General features: G+C 40.3%; 1 protein-coding gene and 1 long non-coding RNA gene across 5 annotated transcripts in view; one reads left to right on the forward strand and one right to left on the reverse strand.

The window, feature by feature from the left end:
- Positions 1 to 9526, forward strand: part of LOC116533649 — a 24578-nt gene extending 15052 nt beyond the window's left edge. The window contains exon 4 of the long non-coding RNA XR_004261386.1: positions 9431 to 9526. This is a non-coding gene — a long non-coding RNA (uncharacterized LOC116533649). The remainder of the gene's footprint in view (positions 1 to 9430) is intronic.
- ILRUN (inflammation and lipid regulator with UBA-like and NBR1-like domains) overlaps positions 1 to 11681 on the reverse strand; it is a 113119-nt gene that overhangs the window by 79077 nt on the left and 22361 nt on the right. The gene's annotated exons all lie outside the window — the stretch shown is intronic.

Raw genomic sequence — 11681 nt, forward strand, 5'->3', positions numbered from 1 at the left:
GGCAGGAGAATTGCCTGAACCCAGGAGGCGGAGGTTGCGGTGGGCCGAGATCGCGCCATTGCACTCCAGCCTGGGTAACAAGGGCGAAACTCCAACTCAAAAAAAAAGAAAGAAATGCTACACTTTTGCATACACGTTTGATTAAAATGCTTCACAACTCTAATACTTGTTGCCTTTGAGATTTCCTGACAGTGTGCTTCAAAGTATATTCTGTTTCATCTCTGCTAAAAAAAACTAATGCTGGCCATACCATCAATATACTTCACCCTGAAAAAATGCACCCTAGGATACATGTCTAAGAGAAAATCTATAGCTCTATGCTATCAATCTTATTGTCTCCTCTAAGAGCAAAAAGGTAAATAAACCTTAACCAAATTCTAATATATGCTGAGCAAAGACAATGTCAGGTTACCTAACACTACCAAATAATGCCACATAGCATTTAAACTTTGACCCCTAACTCTACTCATTCTGCAGCCAGTATCTCCAAGTACTCTGTGGACATACTTGGCTGTTTTCTGGTATATCTGGTATGGAGGTACCTTCAAAATGCTATATACTTAACAAATAGGGGACAAAACAAGATGGAACTTGGGAAAAGAATATTGAGAATTACAGGCCTGAGAGTAACAGGTTCCCTTTTCTTTTACAAACTAATGACAGTATAAATATGTGATATGTGAGAGAATGTTATCATTTTTAATAACTAATCAGCACAAACAAGGGATATAACACTTGAAGAATATATCCTGTAAAGTCCTGTTATATTTGCAAACAATCTCACATATTCTGTTAATGTTTTCATGTTCTGGGCAACCAACTCTTCAGATGATACCCAAGCAGGATTGAGACACCTCATCCAACTATGGCATTTCTTATGCATTCCAGAATAAAAGGACTTCTAAAAATAGCTTCCTTACATGACACTGCATAATTATCACCAGTAAAATTACTAGCCCTTCCGGCGAAAAAAAATCATAACGCCATCCAAATATACATGAAAAAAAAAAAAACTATCCAATCTGGTTTACAAAGAAGATACTAAAAACCGAGAGGAAAAAAATATATATAGTTTATTCTGATTCTTCCTAAAAAAAAAGATTGGTCACTCAAAGACAGAAAAGCAGTACACATCCCCAAATAATGTAAACATAGTGAAGGTGTTTATATATTTCAAGCTTTACAAAGGTCAAGGAGATCTTTCTCAATACCCTTTCTTTGGATCCTATACGGCTGAGGGTAAGGCAAATACACTTAGGCTCACAATATTAAGATAAATTAAAACATGACCAAAATTTTGCTCTATTCACCATGGATTCCTTTCACAACTCTAATTTGGCACGTTCCATTTAAAAATTAATATCTTTACAGATGAATGCCAACTAATAAATGAAGGAGCAACAAAATTAGACAATAACCTTTTTGCAACCACCTATGCAGTACCAACTCAGGTCAAGGATCATCAATAGATACTCAAACAGCGGGGAGGAAGACTATGGGAAATAGGATATTCCCACAGTCTGAGAGTCATCCCCTCAGATTACTTATTAATTACAAAGGAGAAAAACAGGTGGACACTATCTTAACCAAATATTCAATTTAGCATAGTCAATAATAGAACAAATTAACATGATATGCCTCCTGATGTGATGCAATGAAAGACACAGGATCATCTGTGTATTATTTCCAACAAAATAATCTGATTCTAATCATGACTAACTGACAATATAGGACACTCTGACTGACATGAACTCTATAAAAATGTCAGTGTCATAGAACACCCACAAAAGGCGAGGGAACTGTTTGTTCTACATAGAAGTCTAAAGAGACATGACAACCAAAGGTAACATAGGATCCCTGAGAAGATCCTGGATTTAAAAAAAAGGAAACTTGTAAAGGGCATTTTGGGGACAAATTTACGGATGGGCTATATATTAGATAAAACTTTTGTTTCCATGTTAAGTTTCTTGAGGGTGACAATGATACTGTAGTCATGTAGGATAATGCTCTTGTTCTCTTAGGATATATTTGCTGAAGGGCTTAAAGGTGAAATCTCATAATCCTTGCAATTTATCTCAAATGGTTCAGGGAAAAAAATGTATAAAAGCTGGAGAGAACTCTCATACAATGCTGCTAAGAATGTAGAATGGTAATTACTTTGGAAAACAGTTTAGCAGATTCTTAAAAAGCTACACATAACTTTACCACACAAATTAACAATTCCCTTCCTATGTATCTACTCAAGAAAAATCTAAAAATATGTCCACCCAGTCTCACAAGTGAAATGTTCGCAGCAGCTTTATTCATCATATAGCCAGTAAGTACAAACTCAAATGTACATCAACTTATAAACTGATATAATGATTCGTGATCCTAATGTCTCAAAATAGTCCCTCACATCAAGTAACATTCAGCCCACATTATGTTCACGCCTCAAATCAATAAACATACGCGTAATAAACTGAGATGACAACACCTACTTTTTGTTACATGGTGCCACCCAAGACCTAAAATAAACTGATAGAAAGTAAAAAGTGGCTAAAATAATAATAGATCCATCTACAAAAGATCACAAAAACAGTCAAGACTCAGCCTTGTCCAAGACACCTTCAGAGGCTACCTGTGAGAACTCTGAAGCCCTCTTTTTTTTGGAGACAGTCTCACTCTGTCATCCAGGCTGGAGTGCAGTGGCAGAATTATAGCTCACTGCTTCACTGCAGCCTAGAACTTCTGGGCTCAACCAATCCTCTCACCTCAGCCTCCCAAGTAGCTGGGAATACAGGCACATGCCACCACTCCCAGTTAGGTTTTTTTTTTTTTTTTTTTTTTGAGACGGAGTTTCGCTCTTGTCGCCAGGCTGGAGTGCAGTGGTGCAATCTAGGCTCACTGCAACCTCCGCCTCCCAGGTTCAAGTGATTCTCCTGCCTCAGCCTCTGGAGTAGCTGGGATTACAGGCACCTGCCACCACACTCGGCTAATTTTTTTGTATTTTTACTAGAGACAGGGTTTCGCCATGTTGGCCAGGCTGGTCTTGAACTCCTGATCTCAGTCAATCCATCCACCTTGGCCTCCCAAAGTGCTGGGATTACAGACATGAGCCACTTTGCCCAGCTGAAAAGGCAGATCTTTAGAGACAAAAAAGATTAGTGGTTGGCTAAGGCTGGGGATGAGTATGAATTAACTGTAAATAGGCAGAAAAAATCTTACTGGAGTAATGAAAGTGTTCTAAAACTGGATTGGGATGATGGTTACAGACTGATAAACTTACTAAAAGTCATTGAATTATACATTTAAAATGGGTTAACTTATGGTATGCAAATTATACTTCAGTAAAGGTACTTAAAACATAAAGCAAATGTGGCAAAATGGTGATTAACTGGTGAATCTATGTGAAGAGTATACAGAATCACTATGTTGGCATCTCAGCTTTTCTATAGGTTTGAAACTCTTCAAAATTAAAAGCTGAGGATAGGGCTAGGTGCGGTGGCTCACACCTCTAATCCCAGCACTTTGGAAGGCTGAAGCAGGCAGATCACTTGAGGTCAGCTTGGCCAACATGGTGAAACCCTGCCTCTTCTAAAAAAAAAAAAATACAAAAATTAGCCAGGCACAGTGGCATATACCTGTAGTCCTAGCTACTCAGGAGGCTGAGGTGGGAGAATCACTTGAACCCAGGAGGTGGAGGTTGCAGTGAGCAGAGATCACACCACTTCACTCTAGCCTGGGTGACAGAGTGAGATCCTGTCTCAAAAAAAAAAGGAAAAAGTTGAGGAGAAATCAGAATAAATTCTGTAAAACACACATACACATCCAAAAATTAGGGTTTCTAACTGCAGATTACCCAAAAGAAGTAAAAGACACAGCACAAATCTTGATAGGTTTAGGATTAAGTAACAGAGAACCACATTGATCCCTAAAGCCAACTTTCATCCAAGGATTTGATTAACTAGCAATTTTTTCAGTACTTAAATATTATTTTTCCTAATTATACAAGTAATGCATATTCAATATAGAAAATGTATTAATTAAAGTGAAAGCACGAAGGCTGTGGCCCGAAGCCTGTAATCCCACCACTTTGGGAGGCTGAGGCGGGCAGATCACTTGAGCTCAGGAGTTCAAAACCAGCCAGGGCCACAAAAAATACGTAAACCTGTGGCACAAAGTAGCTTCTATAGTCCCAGCTACTCAGGAGGCTGAGGTGGGAGTACCAACTGAGCCTGAGAGGTTGAGGCTGCAGTGAGCCGTGATCACGCCACTGCACTCAAGCCTGGGTGAGGATCAAGACCCTGTCTCAAAAAAGTAAAAATAAAGTAAAAGCACAAAGAAACTGAAAAACAACTGTAATCCCATCAACCAGAGATAACCATCTACAGTTTGTTTTTTACCCTTTCAGTCTATTTGGAGACAGAAAGTTATCTATATAATATATGTGGCAATAACTGTTACAACTTGATGGATCATTAAACTGGCATACCAAAATGTTGCATCATATCCAAAACACCATATATATCATAATAAGAATGAAAGGCAGAATAAAACCTTTTAGATGCAAATCCAGTACTTCCTCTCAGCTCCAGTTAAAGACTAAATGCTAAATGCATGCATTAGCCTCATCTCTCGTCCTAAACCCTCCTAAAATACAGGGATGGGGAAAAAAAGGCATGAATTCACTAGGGCAAAATGAACAAGTGAAGCAACATTAAGGGAACTGAGAAGTAGACAAATGGTAAATGACTTAGCCAACCTGAAAAAGTTGAATCTTCCTTAGCCAGCAGTGGGAAAAGTAGAGCAGCAACGTGGTTTACAATGAGTATTCCAAAAAAATTTAGGAATAAAGACATATACAAAAACAGGAGAGGTTATGCATCTGCCTAAACCCACTAGCTAGGCCTCAGATCCCCCAATGTAGTCATAACACTGCATACCCCAATGACTGACCCACCCTGGAGGAAATGGGTGGGGCTGTTAAGCCCACAGTTAGGCCCTATAGTCATAGTCATGCCATCCCCCCCCCCGCCTTTTTTTTTTTTTTTGAGACGGAGTTTCGCTCTTGCTACCCAGGCTGGAGTGCAATGGCGCGGTCTTGGCTCACCACAATCTCCGCCTCCTGGGTTCAGGCAATTCTCCTGCCTGAGCCTCCTGAGTAGCTGGGATTACAGGCATGCACCACCATGCCCAGCTAATTTTTTGTATTTTTAGTAGAGACGGGGTTTCACCATGTTGACCAGGATGGTCTCGATCTGTTGACCTCGTGATCCACCTGCCTCAGCCTCCCAAAGTGCTGGGATTACAGGCGTGAGCCACCGCACCCGGCCCCTTTTTTTTTTTTTGAGACAAAGTCTCATTCTGCCATCCAGGCTAGAGTATGGTGGCACAATCTCAGCCCACTTCAACCTTCACCTTCTGGATTCAACCAATTCTCCTGCCTCAGCCTCCCAAGTACCTGGGACTACAGGTGTGTGCCACCACACCTGGCTTTTTGCATTTTTAGTAGAGATGGGGTTTCACCATGTTGCCCAGGCTGGTCTCAAACTCCTGACCTCAGGTGATCCACCCGCCTTGGCTTTCCCAAATTGCTGGGATTACAGGTGTGAGACACTGTGCTCAACCCCAATATTCTTTTTGTGTTCCACTCTTAAATAGGAGTATATAGTGGGTGTGGTGGCTCACACCTCTAATCCCAGCACTTTGGGAGGCTGAGGTGGGAGGATCGCATGAGCCCAGGAGTTCAAGACCAACCAGAGTAACAAAGGGAGAACCCGTATCTTAAAAAAAGATTTTTTTTTTAAATAGGTGTATGCAGTCAAGAACCACAATATATTTATGGTAACGTATCTAGTATGAAATAAACAAAACTAAAGTAAATAAATACAAAAAAACAACTTGAAGGAAACAACGCTGAGAAGATCGTCCAGAAAACAAAGCAAACATTTTGTCAAAAGATAAAAAGAAAATATAATTACAGAACCAGACCACAAAGTCCAATGTCTGAAAATCAGAAGCTCCAATAAAGGAGAACAGAGAAAAGGAAGGAGAGTAAATTAAAGGATCAATTCAAGAAATTTTCCAATAACAAAAGAAGGGAGTTTCCAGACTGAAAGAGCTCATCAAAGCTGAACAAAATATATGAAAATGCATGCTGAAATGCATCACCAACAAATTTCAGGACACCAGGGGCACAGCAAAGTTAACAAAAGCTTTCAGAAAGGGAAGAAGACAGGATTCATTCGAAGAGCAAAGAATCAGAATATTTCAACATTGCCACTGAAAACACAAGACAAAGGATCAGTGCCTTCAAAATTCTGAGAAAAATATTTCCAACCTTAAAAAAACTGTTCCCCAGCCAAACCTGGGATAGCAGGTGCAGTATCAAAGCAAGAAAAAGTTTCAGAATGCGAAAGTTTCGAATTTTATCTCCCTTGCACTCTCGAGAAGTTAAAAAAAAAAAAAAAATGGGTCCAGCAAACAGAGGCTCCAACAAAGAAAGGCTGAAAGGAACCCCAGGGTGAGATCTGTACAGATCTAGAACTCAGCCAGTCCAGATCAGAGTCGGTCCAGCATTCTAGAAAAGAATTCTTCAAAAAGATAAAACTGATAGAATATATTAAGGAGTCTGAGGATAATTTAGTTAAAAAAAAAAAAAAAAAAAGATTGAACAAAACAAAAATCACCCTCAGGGCAGCAAAATATTGTGCTCAGAAAGAAAAGTAATCCAAGCATACTAATGGCTCAAGTGTTGAGAAACATTTAAACAGTTATAAACAATAAGCTTGATGACTTATGTCTGTAATGCCAGCACTTTGGGAGGCTGAAGCAGGAGGATCACTTGAGCTCAGGAGTTCAAGACCAGCCTGGGCAACGAAATGCAACACTGTCTCTACAAAAAGTTTTTTTTTTTTTTTTTTAATTAGCTGAGTGTGCTGGCACACGCCTGTAGTTCCAGCCACTAAAGTGGCTGAGGTGGGAGGATCGCTTGTGCCCAAGAGGTCAACGCTGCAGTGAACTGTGATGGCAACACTGAGCAACAGAGAGACCCTGTCTCAAATACAACCACCACCACCACCACCACCACCACCACCACCGTTGTCACCACTGACGCCCGCCACTCTCCACCACACACACACACAGACAAAAACAATGAAACTTTAATTAGCCAAAGTACAAATAATTAAAATGGGAGAACAGGAAATGGGGTGAGTCAAACTACTATGTGCCAGGAAGAGGTCCAAATCTGTTTACACTATCAATTTACCTAATTCCCATCTAACAACTGGTGCCCTTATGTTATATATGAGAAAACTGAGGCACAGAGACAGTAACTTGCCAAATGTCACACAGCACAGGCTTTGAATTTTGCTCTTCACCACCACATTGGCTATCACAAAGCAAAATCCTTATCTCCCTGTGGAAAGTCAACAAATAATTATTAAAGGTTAAAAAAAATTGAGAGAGAGGTAAAAACCCAAAAATCAGTTGAAAGGACTGAAACAGACTGCCTCTGGGGAGTCAAGGAAGAAGGAAAAAGGTCTAGAACCTCTTGCTACTTTTAACAAGCCCATAGAACTACTTAACTCTTTAAACCATATATTTGTAATCTGAATAAAATGAAAATTAATAAAGGAAATGTACTGCCCCTTTAAAAACATCTTTAAGTAAACATTAAAACTCTGGCTTTCGGCTGGGTACAGTAGCTCACACCTGTAATCCCAGAACTTTGGGAGGCCAGGTAGGAGGATCGCTTGAGCCCAGGAGTTCCCAACCAGCCTGAGCAAGTTGGTTAGACCCCCATCGCCACCAAAAAAAAAAGAAAAGAAAAAAAGAAAAATTTAAATTCTGAGGCCCTGAAAAACTGGACATGCACACCAATGCAACACAAGAAAAAGTGTAAAAACAGGCCGGGTGCAGTGGCTTATGCCTGTAATCCCAGCACTTTGGAGGCCAAGGCGTTCGGATCACCTGAGGTCGAGAGTTCAAGACCAGCCTGACCAACGTGCTGAGACCCCTGTCAATCAATCAATCAATCAATAAAGAGTTCAAGACCAGCCTGGCTGAGAAAGTAAAACTCCGTCTCTACTAAAAATGCAAAAATCAGCCAGGTGTGGTGGCAGGCACCTGTAATCCCAGCTACTCAGGAGGCTATGGCAGGAGAATCACACCAACCTGGGAGGCAGAGGTTGCAATGAGCCAAAATCACGACACTGCACTCCAGCCTGGGCGACAGAACAAGACTCCGTCTCAAAAAAAAAAAATTACAAAAACAAAAACAAAAAAGAAAACGTGCAAAAACAAGCCCTAATATATATATATTTGCATTTGATATATGATAAAGATGGCATTTCAAATCACCAGGGAAATGTAAATTTTTCAACAAATGGGAAAACTGACTAGTCATCTGGAAAACATGTTAAGATACTGACATTTAAAAATTCAGCTATACAGAATATTTATATGTAAATTATGCAGTCATAAAGAAAACAGAAGTGAATTTTATATAACAATTAAGAATTTCTCCCCCTCCTGCCCACCCCCACTCCCACCTTCCCCACCCCGACCCCACCCCAACCCCCACCCCATGCCACCATACTTTAAAGCAGAAATCAGAAAGGAAAAGACTGCTGGAGTCAATGTCACCAAAATTCACCCAAAAAGTGCCACGTAGTAAAAAACATTATAAACCTAGTTAAAAGACAAACTGGAGGAACAGCAAGAATCTAATAAGCTATTTTCCTTAATATGCAAACAGCTGACATAAATCAATGAGGAAAAGAATAACAATCTGAGAGAAGTAGAGAGGAAAATACACAAGTTACAGAAAAATACAAAAGGGCAATAAAGGCGTCCAACCTTACTCATAATTACAGAAAAGCAAATTTAAATGAATACATTTTAATCCATTAGGCCAGCAACAAGGTAAAGATACAGATAACTCTTCAGTTGGTTGAGTGTAGCAAAACTCTTGTCCATCAACAAAGTAGTGGTTAAGTAAAATATGGCCAACCACAATGGACACACCATGCATCCATTCAAAAACAAAAACAGGCTGGGCACGGTGGCTCACACCTGTAATCCCAGCACTTTGGGAGGCTGAGGTGAGCAGATCACCTGAGGTCAGGAGTTTGAGACCAGCCTGACCAATATGGTGAAACCCCGCCTCTACTAAAAATACAAAAATTAGCCAGGTGTGGTGACGGGCGCCTGTAGTCCCAGCTACTCAGGAGGCTGAGGCAGGAGAATCGCTTGAACCCAGGAGGTGGAGGTTGCAGTGAGAAGAGATTGTGCCACTGCACTCCAGCCTTGGCAACAGAGTGAGGCTCTGTCTCAAAAAAAAAAAAAAAAAAAAAAAACCACCAACCAACCAAACAAACAAAAAACATGCTGTCCATAACATACTGTGAAATTTAAAAATCAAGTTTGAGAATAGTATACATAGAGGTGGGCACAGGTGGCTCATCCCAGTAACCCCAGCACTTTGGGAGGCCAAGGTGGAGGATCACTTGAGCCCAGGATTTCCAGACCAGCCTGGGTAACATAGCAAGACACTGTCTCTACAAAAAAAAATTAGCAAGGCATGACAGCACATGCCTGTAGTCCCAGCTACTAGGGAGGCTGAGGCAGGAGGATCATTTGAGTCTGGGAGGTTGAGGCTGCAGTAAGCCACGATTGCAGGACCGTACTCTGGCCTGGGCAACAGAGCAAGACCCTGTAGCAAACCACCCCCCTTCACCCCTTGCAAATATACCCATACACAAAAACAGTATGTATGGCAAGGCATGTTGGCTCACGCCTATAATCCCAGCACTTTGGGAGGCCAAGGGGGAAGGATCACCTGAGGTCAGTAGTTCGAGACCAGCCTGGCCAATATGGTGAAACCCTGTCTCTACTAAAACTACAAAAATTAGCCAGGCATGGTGGTATGCGCCTATAGTCCCAGCTACTTGGGAAGTTGAGGCAGGAGAATTGCTTGAACCCGGGAGGTGGAGGTTGCAGTGAGCCAAGATTGTTCCATTGCCTTCCAGCCTGGGTGGCAGAGCAACACTCTGTCTCAAAAAAAAAAAAAAAAAAAAAAGTTTAGTATGATCTCATTTGATCATTTGTATGTGGGGTTTTTTTAAAAGGTGGGGAAGAGGGGATAAGACATCTATGTATGAGATGGTATACCAACAGATCATGCTCTCCCAGTTAGAAAATAAATCTTCACAACTAACGTGGATGATGGAAAAGAAATGAGGCAGTCTCAAGTCTATACTTAAAAACATAACAAAGTTCATTTTAAAATATTGCAAAGGAGAAAATTTCCCAACTAAAGACATCTATCAGGGACTGCTTTCATGACTTTCGACTATAAATGTATAAGACGATTCTTTTTCAGAAAAAGGTGGAAAGAGGTACTTAAATCTGTGTGGGGAATGGAGAAAAGTATAATGATAACTTCTAATTAGCATGCTTAAGGGCTCTGTGACCACTCTGACCAAATACATGCCTAGAGAGGCACTGAATATCTCTGAAATAAGAAAATGATGGCCATTTCTAGAGAGTGGGATAAGAAAAAGGACACAGGGATTTATGCACCATCCAAACTTTTTACATGAAAAATGTATTACGTTTAAGAATAAATACCCACCAGCCTGATCCACATGGTGCAACATCGTCTCTACTGAAAGTACAAAAATTAGCTGGGCTTGATGGAGCACACCCATAATCCCAGCTACTCAGGAGGCTGAGGCTGGGAGTAGTTTGCAGTGAGCCAATATTTCGACACTGCACTCCAGCCTGGGCGACAGAGCAAGGCTCCATCTCAAAAAAACAAGATTAAATACCCAAATAAAATTTTAATAAGTTAAAGCACAAATAGCAAACTGAAAAAAAAAACATGAGGAAAATATAAATATCAGTTTTATAAATGACAAAGACCTCAGAAGACAACACCCTTAAAGATAATTTTAAGCCAGGTGTGGTGGCTCACACCGTAATCTCAACCCTTCAGGAGTCGGAGGCAAGCAGATCACTTGTGTCTAAAGGTTCAAGACCAGCCTGGGCAACATGGTGAAACCCCATCTCTACAAAAAAATACAAAAAAAAAAAAAAAATTAGCCAGGTATGATAACGCACACCTGTGGTTCTAGCTATTTGGGTATACTGAGGCAGGAAAATCACTTCAGCCCTGGAGGTTGGGGCTGCAATGAGCCGTGATCATGCCACTGCACTCTAGCCTGGGTGACAGAGCAAGAACTTGTCTTTAAAAAAAAAAAAAAAGTAATTAAAAACTATGTAGAATATTGAGCTATAAAACAAAATGAACTTCCATCTATATGATACATGCTACAACATGCATGAACCTTGAAAACATTATGCTAAGGCAAAAAAACCTGCCTCAAAAGGCTACACTCTGTAGGTTTACATGCATATAAAATGTCTAGAAAAGGCAAAGCCATAAGAGACGGTAAATAGAATGGTGCTTGCCTGGGGCTGGGGATGAAAACAGGACTGACCAAAATTGGGACAAGGAATTTTACTGGAGCGACAGAAATGTTCCGAAACTGTATTGTGATGATTACAAGACTCTATATATTTACTGAAAATCACTGCACACTTAAAATAGGTGAATTTTATAATATGTAAACTATACCTCAATAAAGCTTATATATATATATATATATATATATATATATATATATATATAT

Source organism: Sapajus apella, unplaced genomic scaffold, assembly GCF_009761245.1.
Source record: "Sapajus apella isolate SASKATOON/1434 unplaced genomic scaffold, GSC_monkey_1.0 scaffold83, whole genome shotgun sequence".
Classification (NCBI taxonomy): domain Eukaryota; kingdom Metazoa; phylum Chordata; class Mammalia; order Primates; family Cebidae; genus Sapajus; species Sapajus apella.